A 19,352-nucleotide genomic window follows, 5' to 3' on the forward strand; every position below is an offset into this window, starting at 1 on the left:
TGTCTGCCCTTTCGTTACCCTCGATGCCTGCGTGGGCCGGAATCCAAATTAACTTGTGTGTAACGTTCCTCTCGGCGAAGTTGGCTCCGCCAAGAATTCTGAGGGCGGCTTTGCTAATCCTGCCCCTCGTGTAATTTCTGCACGCTTCCTTCGAGTCTGTTAGGATGTTTAGAGGCCTGCCTGTCCTATATCCTTCTACTGCCGCCAGCGCCACGGCAATTTCTTCGGCCTCCGCTGTGTCGACTGCCCTTGCCGTCGCACATGTGATCAGATTTCCGTCGCCGTCCACCACCACCGCCGTGGCCGTGCGCTTCCCTTCTCGCAGGTACGTGGCAGCATCCGTGTACACCGTGTTCTCTAGTAGCGCTAGTGTTTTTTCCACGTATTCTGCTCGCGCCTGCCTTCTGCTCTGGTGGAGGTTGGGGTCCATGTTCTTAGGTACTGGCCTAACGCTTATTGTTTTTCTTAAGCAGTCGGGCACGTCTGCGTATCTATCCACGTGTCCGCTCGTGTCCCGTCCCAGCCTAGTCAGGAGCGCTCTCCCTGCAGGGGTGCTTTTGAGTCTGGCTTTTTGCGTTTCAAGCAGGGCTTCCGCCAGTTCGCTGAAAGTGTTGCTGATGCCCAGTTGGAGCAGTTTTTCGTTTGACGTGTTTTTTGGCAGATGGAGAGCCGTCTTGTATGCTTTCCTGAGTATCGTGTCCGCCTGTTCCCTTTCTCCTTTGGTCATCGCGTGGTACGGTAGTGAGTATATGACTCGGCTGACGACCAGGCTGCCGACGAGTTTGAGTGTGTCTTCCTCTTTCATGCCGTATCTTTTTTGGGAGACCCTGTTGATCATCCGGCCCACCTGCTCCGTCACTTTGCTCAGCAGGCTGATGGTGTGGCTGCATTTTCTGCTGCCCTGTAGCCACATGCCCAGGATTTTGATCATATTCTTTTCCGGGATGTTTTGACCGTCAAGCGTTACTTCCAGTGTTGCTTGGGTGGGGTGTCTACCTACTCTCAGTAATTCGGATTTTTCTGTGGAGCATACCAGTCCCCTCTCTCTGGTGTACTTTTCGACACAGCGCGCAGCCTCTTGTAGCTTCTCTTGTTTTTCTCCCAGTGAACCTTGCGTGACCCAAACCGTGACGTCGTCCGCGTACATCGCGTGTTGGATGCCCTGAATCTCGCCGAGTCGTTTTGCCAGGCCGATCATCGCCACATTAAATAGCACGGGCGATATCACGGAGCCTTGGGGTGTGCCTTTACACGGTGTGGAGAAGGTGTCGCTTCTCAACTCCCCCAGCCCTACCGTTGCCGTTCTGTCGGTTAGGAAGTCCTTGACGTAGTCGTGTACTTTCCTTCCGCAGTTGGTGTTGTTGAGGCCCTCCATTATGGCCGCGTGGCTGACGTTGTCGAAGGCGCCTTTGATGTCGAGCGCCATCACAACGTTTTCACCCGCCTTGGGCATTGTGTTGAGTACCTCCTCTTTGAGTTGCAGGAGGACGTCTTGCGTCGATAGGTTGGCCCTGAAGCCATACATGCTGTCAGGGTACCACCTCCCGTTCTCCAGGTGCTGCTGGATCCTTCTGGTGACTATTCTCTCATACAGTTTTCCCAGGCACGACGTAAGCGAAATCGGCCTGAGATTCTCGATCTGTAGTTTCTTGCCCGGCTTGGGTATCATGACCACGACGGCGTGTTTCCATTCCGCCGGTACCTTCCCCTCTTGCCAGAGCGTGTTGAGGTACGACGTCAGCTGATCGACTGCCTCGTCGCTTAGGTTTCTTATGAGCGAGTTTCGAATCTTGTCCGCTCCCGCCGCTGTATTCTTGGTGGCCGCTCTCACGGCCTCGGTGACCTCCTCTCTCGTGATGGGTCGGTCCATTTTCGGATTTTCCTCACCGAGATAATCTCCTTTGTAACTTTCGATTTGGCATTTCCCGTAGCATTTTTCTCGGACTTCTTTCAGGAGCTGCTCTTCGGAACCTTCGTACTGGTGGACCAGTCTTTGGATCGATTTGCCGCTTTCGGACTTGTTCTTGCTAGGGTCCATTAGGGCCTTGAGGATGCGCCACGTTTTGGCCGTACTTAGGGTCCCGTTCAGCGAGTTGCTAAACTGTTGCCACCCCTGTCTGGCCAGCTCCGTCGCGTACTCCTCCGTCTGCCTAGTGATGTCCGCTATCTTCTTCTTTAGCTTCTTATTTAGCTTTTGTCTTTTCCATCTCTTGGTGAGCCCGCGTCTAGCCTCCCAGAGCCTGAGGAGCCGTTTGTCTACATCCGGTGTTTGTTCGGTTCTATGCACTTCTTGCGTGTACATTTCCTGAATTTTCTTCAGTTGTTGGCTCCACTCTTTAACCGAGGTAATGTTACCCTTTAGCTGTCGACAGTGTGCTCTAAAGGCGTCCCAATCCGTCATCCAAGCCGTACCAATTTTCCTCTTGACATTTTCTGCCACCGTGCTGACTCTTATTATGTGGTGGTCGCTGCCAAGGTTCTCGAGCAGGTTTTCCCACTCTGCCTGCTTGGCGCCCCTGATAAAGGTTAGGTCGGGACACGTGTCTGGACTGACGCTGTTTCCCTGTCTAGTCGGCTGGTTTTCATCGGTTAGCAGCTCGCACCCGGTGTTTTCTGCCGCCGTGCAGATGCCTCGTCTCTTCTTGTCTTCCTTTTTATAGCCCCAGCGCGGGCTTTTAGCGTTAAAGTCTCCCGCTATGATTAGGGTGTTTTGTCCCGCCAATTTTTTGGCCTCCGCGAAAAGTTTAATAAAGTTTCCTTTTATCTGTTTAGGTGGACTGTACAAGTTTACTATGTAGGTACTTCTAGCCTTTCGTTTCCTTTTGGGAATCACCTCCGTGATCACGTGTTCTATCTGGGTGTCCTCGATTTCTTTATGCGCTATGGTTACTACTTTGTTACTTATGAGGGTCGCGGTGCGGCCACTCTCCTGGCACGTGTAGCCCCTGAGTGCGGGGGTATTATTGGTTTCCTGTAGCATGATTATATCTGGTGGATTTTCTCGCGTAGATATGAACTGTTGCAGGAGTCCTTGCTTGCGCTTGTACCCTCTGCAGTTCCACTGCCATACTTCTAATTGGTTTTGTCCTGCCATGTTGCGTTGTTACTGTTGTTGCTTGAACCTTGGGCTTCTGATCCGAATCTCCTGTCATTGTATAGCCTATCCCTGGCGTCATTAGTGGTTTTCTGCGTGTTTTGATTTTTGACGTAGTTGCGGAAGCTCTGGTCCTGCAGAGCTATCTTTTGTTGCGTTTGTTGCATCTGATTTTGCATCTGTTGCATTTGGTTTTGCACGCTAGTCATGAAATTCCTGATTTCATCATTAAAGCTTTTCTCTTCTGTGTTTTGCTGCACTGGTGCCACGGCCTGCGGTGTTGGCCTTCGCGTTCTGATCGGCGAGTACCCCGCTCGTCTGAGCTCTTGCATTTCTTTAATTAGGTCGTCTATCCTCTTTCTGAGTTGTCGCGTTTCTTCTCGGCTTAGCTCGAGTTCGCGTTTGAGACTTTTGTTTTCCTCACTTAGTTGCCTTTCGGCCGCTGTCTGCGTGTTGTTGTTAGTGTGTGGTCCCGAGTGCGGAGCAAAAAGTGTTTTGGGAGGGCCGGTCCCCCAGCTCACCTTAACGCCGCCGCCGCTCTTCTTTTGCTGTTTTTGCTGCTGCTGCTGGCCCGTGCCGCCCACGGGTGGATAGGATCTGTCCCGGTTGGACCCTCGACTCTGGCTCCGGCCCCGGTCGCGGCTCCAGCTCCGAGACCCGCTCCGGTAGGCATTGAAGTTTTGTTGATCCTGGTCCTGGCCCTCGTCTCGGAACCACCTCGGTCTTCTTGCGCCGCCTCTGCTTCGGCTGCGACTGCGCCTCTGTTGCTGATGTCCCTGGGGACCTCCTCGCAGCTCGCCTGCCGTCTTGAGTCGTTGCTTGCAGTCCCGCGTGCCTGCAACGTGGTCGCCCCCGCGTATCAGGCATTTGGGCGTGCACTGATGTTGTTCCGCTGGATTTTGGCAGCCACATTGCTTGCAGGCCTTGGCCTCCGGATTCGGGCAGACGTCCGACCGATGCCCCTGCTGGCAGCATTTGTAGCATACTTGTCTCGTCGGGCGGTACTGGTAGCACCACATCTCTCCACCGTAGTAGAGTACTTGCTTCGGGATTATGGGGCCATCGAATGTGATGACCGCCGTGCTCGACCGTACCAGCATCCTGGCTGCTAAGATCTTGACTCCTTGCGTTCGGACTCTAAGGTTCGCCTTGAGCTCTTCCGGCGAGGTCCCCGCGTCCACTCCGTGGATGACCCCCCGCAACGTGCCCTCCGGCGCCGCCACGTGTGCGTTGATGGCGTAGCTGCTGTTCCCGAACGTTAGCTGCGTGATGCGCCGTATACGTTGGGCCGCCTCTTCGTTGTCGGTGCTGACTATTATGATGTTGGAGCCATTGCGCAGCCTGATGATCAAGTCTTACGCCTTGCATCCGGATCCGGTGGCCGCGACCACCGCTCGCGCAACCTGGTGTGTCTGCAAGCTCTTGACTGCGAGTCCCCTCGGCCTGAGCACTATCTTTATATCTTCCTTGGGGAGCGGAGGCAGTCTCCTCCGCGGCACCCCCTCTCCTCCTCCTCGCTTCGGCGCAGCTGGCGCGCCGCCTGTGATCTTTTCGTCGCCTAGGGAATTTCTGTTCCCTAGCGCCGTTCCCGCCAAAACTTGGCTGCTCGATCCTTTGCCGTCTCGCTGGTGCCTCTTCTGTCTCCTGGACATGGCGATCTGCCATTCCGGGTCCGCGTCGTTATTGCTTTCTGCCTGTGGTCTTCCTGTCGTTGGGGTGCTGCCTCTCGGGGCCTGGGTGCCTGCCGCGGGCCCGCTTCGATCTTGCACGAGGACGGGCTCGGTGGCGTCGTGAAAATCTTCCTCCATGGTTTCCTGGGTTTCCGCCATGAAACCTGTCGGTCCTCTCGTCGATGATTGCTCAAAGTTGGGGTTGGGTATTCGGGACTTCGCTCCGGGTCGTCTCTACCTCGGGCCGAGGCCGGGGAGCCCACGGAGCCCCGCTCTCGTGCTAGGTCTCGTTAGGCCTACCGTCCGGCCGACCACGGGGGAAATTCAAAGTCCGATAAAATCCAAAATATTGGACCCACCGGTTTGAATTTGGGGTCCTCGTGGTCCTCTTCAGTTGCGGCGTCGACCCGAGCCAAAGTTTGGTGGTCCAATAGGGTTTGACGGGTCAAAAAGTCCAAAAACTGCGGAGTGCCCACTTGTGTCGCAGAAAAGAAAAAGAAAGAGAAAATACAGAAGAAAGAAAAAGGAAAAAGACAAGAAAACAAATATTAACGCTATATTTTAACGCTTTGCACGTGAGAACTTCAGAAAAGCACACCGTGCATGGCTTACTTTCAGTGGAAGGCCTGTCTAAACGCTTAATTGTTAACTCAGGCGAACTTTCCGCCAAGCTTTCAGTAGCACACTTTTTCTTGATACCTCGTATTTTTAGTTGTACTGCAAAGTGTTTCAGACCTTATCAAGGTTGATTGCCGGCAACTTTTGTAAGGCTAACTCCGCCTGCAGCAAGCAACACCCCTCCTCCTCCATCCCAGGCAGGCTGCTCAGCTGCCATCTTGTTTGGACAGCAATGCAGCCTGCATCGTTATTGACTGCGATGTTGTCTTCGCAAATCTGTCTTCTTCACCCGCCGTGATTGCTCAGTGGCTATGGTGTTGGGCTGCTGAGCACGAGGTCGCGGGATCGAATCCCAGCCACGGCGGTCGCACTTCCATGGGGACGAAATGCGAAAACACCCGTGTACTTAGATTTAGGTGCACGTTAAAGAACCCCAGGTGGTCGAAATTTCCGGAGACCTCCACTAAGGCGTGCCTCATAATCAGAAAGTGGTCTTGGCACGTAAAACCCCATAATTTAATTTTTTTAATATGACTTCTTTGTCGGCTTCGTCAGAATTTCAACCAGACTTTGCTGTATATTTAAATGTCTACGGCAAATACTGGAACACAGCCTACACACGTAGCCGCTAGTATCGACATAGGTGTCAACAAAGCTACAGCTCTCTTTGCTTGTGCGTTTTCAAAAAAGGCGATGGATAGAGTGTATGCTCACGTTCGATCATGAAGCCTACAGACAAGCTGCACTGCATCTACTCCGTATAAGACGCCCGAAAAAAAGAGAGAACACGCTTCGTTTCTTCTCTATCTACCGCTACGCATGCTGTTCCCTGGCAGAAAACTTGCCCTCATATCTTTTTCGGCCATTTATATTGTGACGTTGTAGTGACGGTGAACAACCCCAGTGGCACAACGCAAGTCACGAAACTGTTTGCCAAGCAAAACAAGCAAGATTCAGCACAATGACAGCGGTGAGCACACTCGTCAATCGTCGAAAATATAATCTGTGGGTCAAGTGCTTTGGCTCTTATACAGGACTCGTCGAAAGTTCCAGCGTAATCGCTGGTGCTCGCATACCTCCCAGAAAGTACAACACTATTCGCGTCGCGCACACAATCTGATTGCGCAAGGTTCAGCGAGAACATCAGATAGAATCAACCACAGCATTCGAGTAAGTTCCAAATCATGCAGGCGTGTCTTGCGCAGAGCGATAAGTTTGAGCTGGTGACATATATATATATATATATATATATATATATATATATATATATATATATATATATATATATATATATATATATATTGTCACAGACAAAGCCACAAAAGACTTCGGTCGACGCTAAAGATCGTTTTACATATGTCGCTGTCCTGGCACCTTCGTCGTTCTCTTCTTCTCGGAGCCACCCAACATGCCTAGCATGTGGCACCGAATCGCACCGAGTGGCTCTCAGCTGTGTCGAGGCCGTGGCATTACCCCCCTCCCTAGAAGCAACGTCTCGATGCGGAACATTGAGGCACTGGAGATTGCCACGGGGATGCTGTTAAGAGGGACGTAGATGGTGAGAGAGGTGTGGGACTTTGCGTTCAGCGGGAGTGGTATAACTTCAATCTAGAGACGTGAACGACATCGGACAGGCTTGGGCGTCGGGAACGGCGAGCGGTGCCTTCTCCTTCAGGAATCACTTCGTATGTGACGTCGCCGAGTCGTTGAACGATCCGATAAGGTCCAAAGTAGCGGCGCAAAAGTTTCTCCGACCGACCACGCTGGCGGATCGGTGTCCACACCCATACTTTGTCACCGGGCTGATAAGTGACGTCCGGTGACGAAGATTGTATCGGTCGGCGTCGTTGTGTTGTTGGTAGCGGATACGCATTCGTGCGAGCTGGCGTGCCTCTTCGGCGCATCGAGCGAATTCGGCAGCATCATTGACAACATTAGAACAGTAGGTGGGTAAGAGCATTGCGTCCAACGTTGTGACAGCTTCCCGGCCGTGCACCAAGCGAAAAGGGGTGAAGCCGGTAGTTTCTTGAACGGCAGTATTATATGCAAACGTAACATATGGGAGAACGTCGTCCCAGTTTTTGTGGTCGACGTCAACATACATGGAAATCATATCAGCGATCGTTTTGTTTAGTCTTTCTGTGAGCCCGTTCGTCTGGGGATGGTAAGCAGTGGCTTTGCGTTGAACGGTACCACTGAGAAGCATGATATCTTCTGTGAGCTGCGCTGTAAATGCTGTGCCCCGGTCGGTTATAACCACTCTTGGAGCACCGTGGCGGAGTACGAGACCATGTACAAAGAAGGTCGCAATATCATTAGCAGTGCCTCGTGGGAGAGCTCGGGTTTCAATGTAACGTGTTAGGTAGTCTGTGGCAACAGCAATCCAACGGTTACCAGCCCTCGACGTGGGGAATGGTCCAAGCAAATCTATTCCAACCTGCTGAAAAGGGATCCGCGGAGGATCCACGGGATGGAGAAGACCAGCGGGACGCACGGGTGGTGTCTTGCGTCTCTGGCAGTCGCGGCATGTCTTCACGTATTGCTTTACGTCACGGCGAAGGTTAGGCCAGAAGTACTTTTGGCGTATGCGTGAAAACGTCCGTGCGAATCCCAAGTGGCCCGAAGATGGATCGTCGTGAGATGCCCGCAGGATGTCGTCACGTAGTGAAGAAGGCACTACAAGGAGGCAGGCGGTTGCGGTCGAGTGAAAACCCAATTTGTAGAGAACGCCATCGCGGAGAAAAAACGAGAATAACTTGCGGATGAACATACGAGGCGGCTCCGGTAGACGGTTCTCAAGGTAGTCGATGAGAGGCCGGAGTTCTGAATCATCGCGCTGTTGCTTGCTGATGTCTGATACTGAGATAATGGACAGAAATGCGTCTTCTTCATCAAACTCGCATGGCGACGGTTGAAGTGGAGCACGTGACAGGCAATCGGCGTCGGTGTGTTTACGCCCGGACTTGAACACTATCGTCATATCGTATTCTTGCAAGCGAAGACTCCAGCGTGCAAGACGGCCAGATGGATCCTTCAGATTGGCTAGCCAGCACAATGAATGGTGATCTGTCAAAACTCGAAACGATCGGCCGTACAAATATGGTCGGAACTTAGCAATTGCCCACACAACGGCCAAGCATTCCTTCTCCGTAGTGGAATAGTTACTTTCAGCTGGAGACAAAGTGCGGCTTGCGTACGCAATGACGCGTTCGGCTCCATCTTGCCACTGTACGAGGACGGCACCAAGGCCAACGTTTCTGGCATCCGTGTGCAACTCGGTGTCACTGTCTTCGTCAAAGTGTCCTAGAACAGGAGGTGTGCGCAGACGATTCTGGAGTTCACAGAAGGCCTCTTGTTGTTCCTGCTCCCAGACAAACGGAACATTATCCTTAGTCAGCCGCTGCAAGGGTTCGGCTATCCGTGAAAAGTTTGCCACGAAGCGTCGATAATAAGCGCAAAGCCCTAGAAAACGGCGGAGTTCGTGTTTGTTCGAAGGTGTTGGAAACGAAGCAACAGCAATGGTTTTGTCGGGGTCTGGTCGAATGCCCTCGTAGCTGACGACATGGCCTAAAAATTTGAGTTCGTCATACCCGAAATGGCATTTTTCAGGCTTGAAAGACAGGCCAGCAGTACGAATTGCGTCAAGAACTGCTTGTAAGCGCTGGAGGTGCTGCTCAAAAGTTTCCGAAAAGACAACGATATCATCTAAATAGACAAGGCATGACTGCCACTTGAGACCTGATAGAACCGTGTCCATCATGCGCTGAAAAGTAGCAGGCGCAGAGCACAATCCGAAAGGAAGGACCTTGAATTCGTAGAGTCCGTCAGGCGTAATAAATGCCGTTTTCTCACGGTCACGCTCATCAACCTCTATTTACCAGTAGCCGCTGCGAAGTTCCATCGATGAGAAGTATCGAGCATTTCGAAGGCGGTCCAAAGAGTCGTCGATGCGGGGAAGTGGATAAACGTCCTTCTTCGTAACGTTGTTAAGCTTGCGATAGTCAACGCAAAAACGCAGTGTGCCGTCTTTCTTTTTCACCAGAACCACAGGTGACGCCAATGGACTGGTGGAGGGCTGTGTGATATCGTCGGTAAGCATTTGTTTGACTTGATTTCGGATGGCGTCTTGCTCTTTACGAGAAACACGGTAGGCACGTTGGCGCACGGGTCTTTCTTTGGGATTTGTAATAATTCTGTGTTTCGCAGTAGGCGTTTGGTTGACCTTCGATGTTGAAGCGAAACAGTCCGCAAAAGACTGTAAAAGGCTTCGAATGCTAGCCTGTTGTTCACCTGATAATTTAGAATTCACATCAATATTGCTGTTGGCTGGTACATCACAGTTAGAATCTCCATCATATTGCCCTACAGTTAAACAAGCGGGAAAATCACTGACTGGCTCCAAATAGGCGATGGCAGTTCGTGGGGCGAAGTGCTGGTATTCACGACTGAAATTGGTCACTAAAATCTGAGCAGTCCGTGACGACAGCTGCAAGATGCTGCGGGCTACGCAAACCTGTCGAGCCAACAAGACTGACAGATTGCCTTCAGCGATTCCGAGATGGGGAGGATCATCGTCTGTTTCTACGGTGATCAACGCAGTACTGCGGGGTGGTAAAGTAGCACAGTCACCCGAAACGCGTAACACCGTGGACTGTGGGTGGTAGTCGTCCGAATGAGTTGCGTGTTAGCTGGAAAATGTGACAAGCAACTCGCGAAGGTTTATGATTGCGCCGTACTCCCGAAGAAAGTCCATGCCGAGTATGACCTGCCTAGAGCACTCTTCCAGTATAATAAATGAACCGACAAATGTGACCTCGCGAATTTGTACCCTCGCAGTGCATTTGCCGATCGGCGTGAGAACATGACCGCCGGCTGTACGGAGCTTAGGTCCTGGCCACGGTGTCGTCACCTTGCGAAGTGCCGTAACCAGTTTGTCCGCTCATGACAGAATAATCGGCGCCAGTATCGACAAGAGCGGTTACCGGGTGGTTATCTACAGAAACGAGTATGTCGGCTGAAACAGGTTCACGGTTTTCGAAGAAAGGTGTCGAAGGTGCGCAGTCGTCGTTGTCATCGTCGTTATCGTCGTCGTCGGGGTGTCGCAGCGGAGGATCTTTCGAAGTGCGTTGGACAGCGGCCCCACCTCCGGAGGTCGCTGTTCTCAGTTTCCCCGACTTGGGCTCGTGGGCCGGTTGCCCCCGGAAGCGGAGAACGTAGTGTAGCGGCTAGGTGACGCCGATCGTCGAGGAGGTGGTGATCGTGACTGGCGCCTCTGCGGAGACGGAGATCGGGTCGTTGGCAGGGACTGTTCAACCGGTGGGAACTGCACGTACGGCGACGAAGGTTGACTGGATTTCTCTCGGGCGCTCTCCCTCACGTGGGCGACGAGCGCCGGGGTGATAGCCCTGGAGTCCAATTCTTCGGTAGTAGCAGGCACGGTACACGTGGTCCGCTTCGCCACAGTGGAAGCAGAGTGGCTGGTAGTCAGGTGTGCGCCACACGTCTGACTTTCGCGTATTGATTCGGGGGCTCGTGGACCCGTACATATTTGTACGTGAACCTTGGCCCTGGAAGTGACACAGCGGTTCTTCAGAAGAAGGCGGGTTACGGTGGTTCCCGGGTTGCGCAGGTAGCCTCACTGCTTGCGCATAAGTCAGTACGGGGGCGGCTTCAGGTCTGGTTTGCACGAATGGCTGTGCTGCCTGGCGAACTTCTTCGCGGACGATATCTGTGAGGGATGTTACGGTCGGTTGAAATCGCACTCCCTGTAGCCGGTCGAGCTCCTCACGCACGACACTACGCACAAGCTCTCGAAGCGCATCGGTGTCATAGGGTAACGAGACAGAAGATGCTGATCCCAGGTTGATTTGGCGATCGTAGACCGAGGAGCGTTGTTGAAGGGCTCGCTCCATTGTTGTCGCCTCACTGACGAACTCAGCTACTGTAGCTGGAGGCCTTCGCATCAGTCCAGCAAACAGCTGCTCTTTAACTGCACGCATCAGTACGCGTACTTTCTTCGCTTCTGTCATGCCAGGGTCAGCACGCTTGAAAAGCCACGACATGTCTTCTACGAACATGGCTACGCTTTCGTTCGGCCTTTGAACCCTATTCTGAAGGTCTTGCTCTGCTCACTCTTTTCTTGCAGGGCTGCTGTACGTATCGCGTATCTGCCTTTGAAATTCTTGCCAGGTGGTGATGGATGGCTCGTGGTTAGCGAACCATGTTCGGGCAGAGTCCTCTAGGGCGAAGTACACGTTCCTTAACTTTTTCTGCTCGTCCCAATAATTGACGTCAGCCACACGATCGAATTCGTCGAGCCAGTCTTCCACGTCCTCAAAAGGCTCACCATGGAACGGCCGCGGCCAGCGTGGGGTGTGGAGAACCAGCGACGCAGGAGGCTGTCCCGTACCGTACGTCTCCTGTGTGTGGCTTGCGGTTGTGGTGGACATCCTCGGCAGATCTTGGAGGCCGTATTCCGGAGGCAGTCTTTGAAGCCGTCGGCTTTTGCGTAGGTTGTCCGCGCTCTGTTCCTGGGGGTCAGAGTACATAGACGTGTACCCAGCAGCTCCACCAGTTTGTCACAGACAAAGCCACAAAAGACTTCGGTGGACGCTAAAGATCTTTTTATATATGTCGCTGTCCTGGCACCTTCGTCGTTCTCTTCTTCTCGGAGCCACCCAACATGCCTAGCATGTGGCACCGAATCGCACCGAGTGGCTGTCAGCTGTGTCGAGGCCATGGCAATATATATTTACGCTTCTAGCGTAAATAGCACGTGCTCCAGCGGCTGCGAGGGCAGAGTCGAAGAATCCATGCAGGAGGCGATAGACGTGATCGAGGAGTATCTCCGCCCCACCGGACTTCGATGCTCCCCCGCCAAGTCGGAGCTTCTGCTTTACAGAAAAGAGAAGGGAGGCAGACCCAAAGATTGGAAGCCAGTCTCCGAAAGCAGCATCAGTCTTCGCACTTGTGACGGGGGGGTGATACCCAGGGTTGACGTTATTCGGGTCCTGGGCATGTTTGTCGAATTCAACGGCGGGAACGGAACGGCTCTCCGCAAGATCATCGCAAAGACGGACAACGCTTTCCGCCTCGTTCGCAGAATAGCAAACCGGCACCGAGGAATGAAGGAAAACAATCTCCTCAGGCTTATCAATGCATTCGTACTATGTCACTTTACGTACACAATTTCTATGCATAACTGGCTCAGAGCGGAGCGAGACAAACTCAACGCTCTCATCCGCAAAGTGGTCAAGAGGGCTCTCGGGCTACCCATCAGGACCCATACCGAGGATCTCCTTAGGCTGGGGGTGCATAACACTGCCGAGGAGATTGCCGAAGCCCAAGAACGCGCGCAACTCACTCGCTTGAGCACCACAACGGCAGGTAGACACATCCTCGAAGAGCTGGGTTACCAACCTGCGGGATTCCCGATGGTCAGTACCCCGATCCCCAGGTGCATTCGAGACAAGTTCGAAGTGGCCCCTGTGCCCCGAAACGTCCATCCCATCCATAACGAGGGCAGACGCAAGGCCAGAGCAGCAGCCATCCTCAAACAGATCAAGCAACGAGACATTAGAGCAGGCTTCGTCGACGCCGCGGAGTACAGCGATGGGAAGACCTTTGCCATCGTTGTGGTCGACTCCAGCGGCAAGATTTCCAACTGCGCCTCCATTCGCACTTCAGACCCCGGTGTCGCCGAGCAAGCCGCCATCGCCCTCGCCCTGCTAGACGGTCGTGGATCCGAGATATATAGCGATTCCAAAACAGCAGTTAGGGCTTTTCAGAAGGGTTGCATCGCCAAGCAAGCTGCTCGTCTTCTTAGCAGCTCGAGTCGAGATGCTCTCACGCATCATTCAATCCACTGGTTTCCAGCTCACGTAGGGTCGGTCGAGGGTGCTCCCCCGAACCTCAATGAGTCTGCTCACGAGGCTGCGCGTGACCTCACCGACCGCGCTTCCTCTACAAGAAGCACCGACTCCCCTCCTCCCTACGGCCACAGGGACACTCCCGCTACTCACAACGAGATTATTAAATTCTTCTACATGTCTAGAAGGGTCTTTCCACCCCCTCACCCCAAGTTGAATAGGGCGCAAGCCGTTTCGCTTAGGCTTCTGCAGACCAGTACGTATCCGTGTCTGTCCGTTCTCCACGAGGCTTACCCGGACGTGTATCGCGACGACGCCTGCCCCTCTTGCGGGCAGACCTCCACTCTAGCGCACATGCTGTGGGAGTGTGGGTCGACATACCCCAAGTTCATCAAGGAGGAGTGGGACTCGCTTTTGCGTAGCCCCGCTCTAGAAAAGCAAATCCTGGCCGTCCAGCGTGCCCGCGACCGGGCCGGTGGGCTAGACCTGCCGGTCCCGACGTGGGACTAGCTCGCGTCCTCGCCGGACCTACAATAAAGTTTATTCACTCACTCACTCACTCACTCACTCAAATAGCACGTGTCAATATATCTATATATTGACACGTGCTATTTACGCTAGAAGCCGAGGATGAAGAAGTGTGCGTGGTAGCTGCTGCAGAAATTAACAGTAAACGGCCGTTCGCTTGGAACTGACTGCTTGCCTTTTCCTCTCGCGACTAACTGGTGGAGGCGCCGGGTACGCATCCACCGTATGCGTACTGGCCCTGAACCAGAAGCTACCGACGCCAGTACCTCGGCGACGGCAGAAATCCATCGAAGCAGCCGTCGCCTCCAAGGTCTTCCGCCGCAATACAGTCATCTGGTAAACTCCGTGAGGAAGATGTCAACAACAACCGCAAGCCAAGCCGAGGAGATCCCAAATGCTGCTGTACCATGCATTGTCAACGCGCCTCGCACGCCTGACCCGTTCCACGGGTCAGGCGTGACGATGTTGAAGACTGGTTGGACCATTTCGACCGGGTCACCGCCTTTAACGACTGGGACGATCGCCGTAAGGTGAAGAACGTCTAATTTTCCCTTTTAGACGCGGCAAGAGTATGGTACGAGAACTACGAAGCCTCATTTACCAGCTGGCAGGAGTTTTACCGACTGCTTCGCGACGCCTTCAGCGCCCCCGAAAGGAAGGAAAGAGCCGAACAGGCACTGTCTTCTAGGTTCCGAATGCCGAACGAAACCGTCGCCATGTTCGTCGAGGACATGACGCGATTGTTCCATCGGGCCGACCCACTAATGCCAGAAGACAAGAAGGTGCGTCTGTTAATGCGAGGCGTAAAAGAACAGCTTTTCGCGGGCCTCGTGCGCACTCCTCCTACAACAGTGTCTCAGTTCGTTCGTGAAGCAACAGTCATGGAACGTATGCTTCGGCAGCGGCTCTCGCAGTATGAACGTCAGACCACCATAACTGCTGCATGCTCTCTCGTACCTGCAAATGATGACAGGGAGTCCCTTACCGGACTAATACGGCAAATTGTTCGAGAAGAACTGCAGAGTCTTATGCATCGGCTTCGGCACCTCCGAGTGCCACCTCCGAGTCACGGTCGCCATCACCTCGTCGGTACGCGTCACCAAACCGCGTTCGACCTGCCTTTGACTCCGCTGGAGTCAACAGTGGAAGCCCGCGCCGGGGAAACTAAAACGGCGACCTCCGGGGGTGAGGCCGCTGTCATGCGAACCGTCAAATATCCTCCGCCGACGCCAGCCCCTCGCGACGTACCGCTGACGCCTTCATTTGATACAGCCAAAAGAACTTCCGCTGCTATCACTGCTTCCATCGACGGTTATCCGGTAACTGCAGTTGTCGGTACGGGAGCATGATTACTCGGGTATGAGTGCCTCACTGGCCACTCGGCTACGCAAGGTGCTGACAGCGTGGGACGGCCCACATCTGATTACGGCTGGAGGACACCTCGTGTTACCCAATGGACGATGCACCGCCAGACTTGCAATTTCTACTTCGACTTTCGTAGCGTTTTTCCTTGTGCTGCCCAAGTGTTATCGGCTGGTTATACTGGGCATGGATTTTCTCCAGGAATATGGGGCGATGATTAACCTGCGTGACTTGTTCGTGACTTTTTCTAACTATGTTTCTTCGGATTCGAGTATGGAGGATGAACATCACCACACGACTTTACGCGTGGTCGATGACTGCGTGACGTTACCGCCTCGAAGTAGCATCTTCGTCCTCGTTGAATGCCCCCAAGAACAAATAGGAATAGGCATCGCCGAAGGTAACCTCACCATTTTGTTGGATCGAGAAGTCGGCGTCGCACGAGGTCTCCTAGAGCTCCAATATAGGCAAACCACGATCCTAGTTACCAACTTCAGTCGCGAATACAAGCACTTTGTGAAGCATACCACCATGGCCTACTTTGAAACGGTGGCCGAGTCCAACACCTGTGCTTCGATAACGACAATCTTGATTCCGGAACCTAGCAATGTGGACTTGACCAGTCACATCAACGTCAACCCACAGCTAGGCCAACACTAAAAGGAAAGGTTCCTCACTCTGCTATCGTTATTTAGCGACTGTTTCGCCACCACGTCGAAGGTCAAACAGACTCTTTTAACCAAACACAGAATCATCACTGAACCGACCATCCAACCTGTTCGCCAACATGCTTATCGCGTGTCGCAGAGAGAACAGGATGCTATTCGTCATCAAGTTAAACAAATGCTAGACGATGGTGTCATTCAACCATCGACAAGTCCTTGGGCTTGACGGTTCACTATGATTCTGTGTCGATTATCGCAAACTGAACAAGATCACGAAAAAAGACGTTTACCCACTTCATCGGATTGACGACTCATTGGATCGCCTGCGACATGCCCGTTACTTTTCTTCAATGCATCTGCGTAGTGGGTACTGGCAGATTGAAGTTGACGAACGGGACCAGGAAAAAACGGCGTTTATAACACCCCGACGGTCTCTATCAATTTAAGGTCCTCCATTTTGGATTGTGTTCCGCTCCGGCCACATTTCAACGCATGATGGACACAGTTTTATCTGACCTCAAGTGGCACTCGTGTTTAGTCTACTTAGACGGTGTAGTTGTTTTTTCCACCAAGTTTGAACAACACATCCAGCGGCTTGAGGCGGTTCTTCAAGCCATCCGCACCGCCGGCCTGTCTCTGAAGCCCGAAAAATGTCACTTTGGCTACGAGGAGCTTAAATTTCTAGTTCATATTGTCAGCAGCGCCGGTGTGCGCCCTGACCCTGACAAAGCCATGGCAGTTATTCTGTTCCCGATACCGAAGACAAAGCACGGTGCCCGCCGATATTTAGGGCTTTGTGCGTATTACCGCCGTTTTGCGCCCCAGTTTTGTGAAATTTCCGAACGTTTGCAACGACTCATCAAGAACGACGTCACATTTATTCGGGGCCCGGCACAATCGGACGCCTTCCACGACCTTCAGCGACGTCTAAGGACAACCACCAATCCTTGGTCACTTTGACACCGAGGACGACACAGAACTGCATACTGATGCTAGTAACGTTGGTCTCGGAGCGACACTTGTACAGTTTCAAGCTGGTGTTGAACGCGTTATTGCGTATGCCAGCGTAACGTTGCCTGCTGCTGAAAAAAAAACTACTCAGCAACTGAGAAGGAATGTCTGGCAGTCGTGTGGGCTATCCAGAAGTTCCGGTCATACTTGCACGGACGCCCCTGCCGCGTCGTCAGCGACCACCACTATCTCTGCTGGCTGGCCAATCTCAAGGATCCTTCAGGCCGTCTCGCAAGATGGAGCCTTCGGTTGCAGGAATTTGATGTGACAATCGTTTATAACTCTGGCCAGAAACACACGGACGCCGACTGTCTCTCCCGCTCCCCCGTCGAACCCGCACCACTAGATACTGACGACGGCTAGCGATACCTAGGTTCCCGCTCCTCTCCGCGACAACGTTCTGCGTGCATGCCACGACGAACCAACGTCCGGGCATCTTGGTTTCACGCGTACTCTGGCAAGGATCAAGCAATAGTACTACTGGCGAAAACTCACAAAAACCATGAAGCAGTACGTCAGAAGTTGCCGAGATTGCCAGCGTCGCAAAGTTCCACCACTGAAACCAGCTGGTCTGCTTCAGCCTGTACGACCTCCTTGCTCACCTTTTGAACAAGTCGGGATGGATTTACTCGGCCTGTTTCCCAAGTCTTCGGCTGATAACCGCTGGATAGTTGTCGCCACCGATTACTTCACTCGACACTGCGAAACACAAGCCGTTCAGCGAGCTACTGCTTCAGATGTTGCCAACTTCTTTGTCAAAAATATCGTACTTCGACATGGTGCTCCCGCTGTCGTCATCACAGACCGTGGTACGGCCTTCGCCGTCCAGTTAGTCCGAGATATTCTGCAGCAGAGTGGAACAACGCACCGTACGGCAACTGCATATCACCGCAGATTAACGGGTTAACTGAGCGTCTCAACAAAACGATTGCAGATATGCTTTCTTTGTATGTCACCACAGATCATAAAAATTGGGACGAACTGCTCCCGTATGTGACATTCGCGTATAACACTGCGCTTCAAGAAACCACCGGGTTTCCTCCTTTTCTTCTGGTCTACGGACGCGACGTCACCACTATGCTCGACGTGATGCTCCTACCAACTTGGTCTCAACCTACCACACCAGATACAGACGCCTTTGTTCAGCACGCCGAAGCAGCGCGGCACCTTGCACGGCAATGAATTCTATCCCGACAAAGTCAAGATGCTCGTCGATACAACATACGCCATCGAGACGTCACATACAACCCGGGAGATCTCATATGGATTTGGACACCTATACGTCAACGAGGCTGCTCAAAAAAAAATTATTGCGCCGATACTTTGGACCCTACATAGTTTTGCATCGTCTAAGTCCTGTCAACTACGAAGTTATTCCAGCCGAAACTTCGCACCACTCCCGTAGACCACGTTCCTCTGACATTGTTCACGTTACCAGGATGAAGTGCTACCACTCGCGCTGACTCTCATCCACAAACTTTGTGGGGCGGCCCCTGTCGTCACGTCCGTTGTCTTTTTCATTTCTTTTATTTTCTCCTTGTGGCATTTGACATCTCCTCAACTTGTTTTCTTTTGTTTTCCTGGGGGGCGGGCTAACTTTCGTCTAGTCGCATGGAGAAGTACTCTCTCTTCTTTTTTTCTCTTTTTTAGGGAACGTTAATGGCACGCCCTAGTTGCGCCAGAAGCCGAGGATGAAGTGTGCGTGGTCGCTGCTGCAGTAAACGGCCGTTCGCTTGGAATTGACTGCTTGCCTTTTCCACTTGCGACAATATATAATGAACGGGAGAAGAACGGAAACCTAGGGGCTCGCTTTTTGGATTACCGTTCGTGACGTACGCTTTCAACTCTGCGAAACACGAAACGGCCGGTTTCAGCCCTTTCTTCCTTCTTTGCGCGTGCCCACTTCGTCATCATAACATAACATTGTTATGTTATGGCTGTGTTTCGGTCATACTACTTCTGTTGCTTAATACATTTGGATATATACATATATATATATATATATATATATATATATATATATATATATATATATATATATATATATATATATATATATATATATATATATATATATATATATATATATATATATTGTAACGGATACGAAAGGTAGGTACAAGAAGAAAAAAGAGAAGACGAAGAGAACGAGGAGTTTGAGAGGCCGGACTGCGCTACGATCACGCTACGATCGTTGTCCATCTCCTGTAAATAAAACCATTTCTTCGCAACTCTTCGTAACACTGTACATATATATATATAGCAAGATGTATTAAGCAACAGCAGTAGTATGGCCGAAACGCAGTCAAAACATGACAATCTATGCGAAGCCTATTCGCAGAATTTTGCAGCACTCAATAGACCTCTCCCGGTGTACGTCACGACGAGTCGGTCACGTGATCTTCGGTTAAACGCTGTAGTGTTTGGTGGGCAAAAAGCATGCCGCACATGCGTTGGCATGCGCCGACAGCTTCGGATACCGCCGGTGTTCTGTCTTTTTGTGTGTGTATTTTGTACGTGCCAGCCAAGCCGGTCC

Source organism: Dermacentor andersoni, chromosome 1 (assembly GCF_023375885.2).
Source record: "Dermacentor andersoni chromosome 1, qqDerAnde1_hic_scaffold, whole genome shotgun sequence".
NCBI lineage: Eukaryota > Metazoa > Arthropoda > Arachnida > Ixodida > Ixodidae > Dermacentor > Dermacentor andersoni.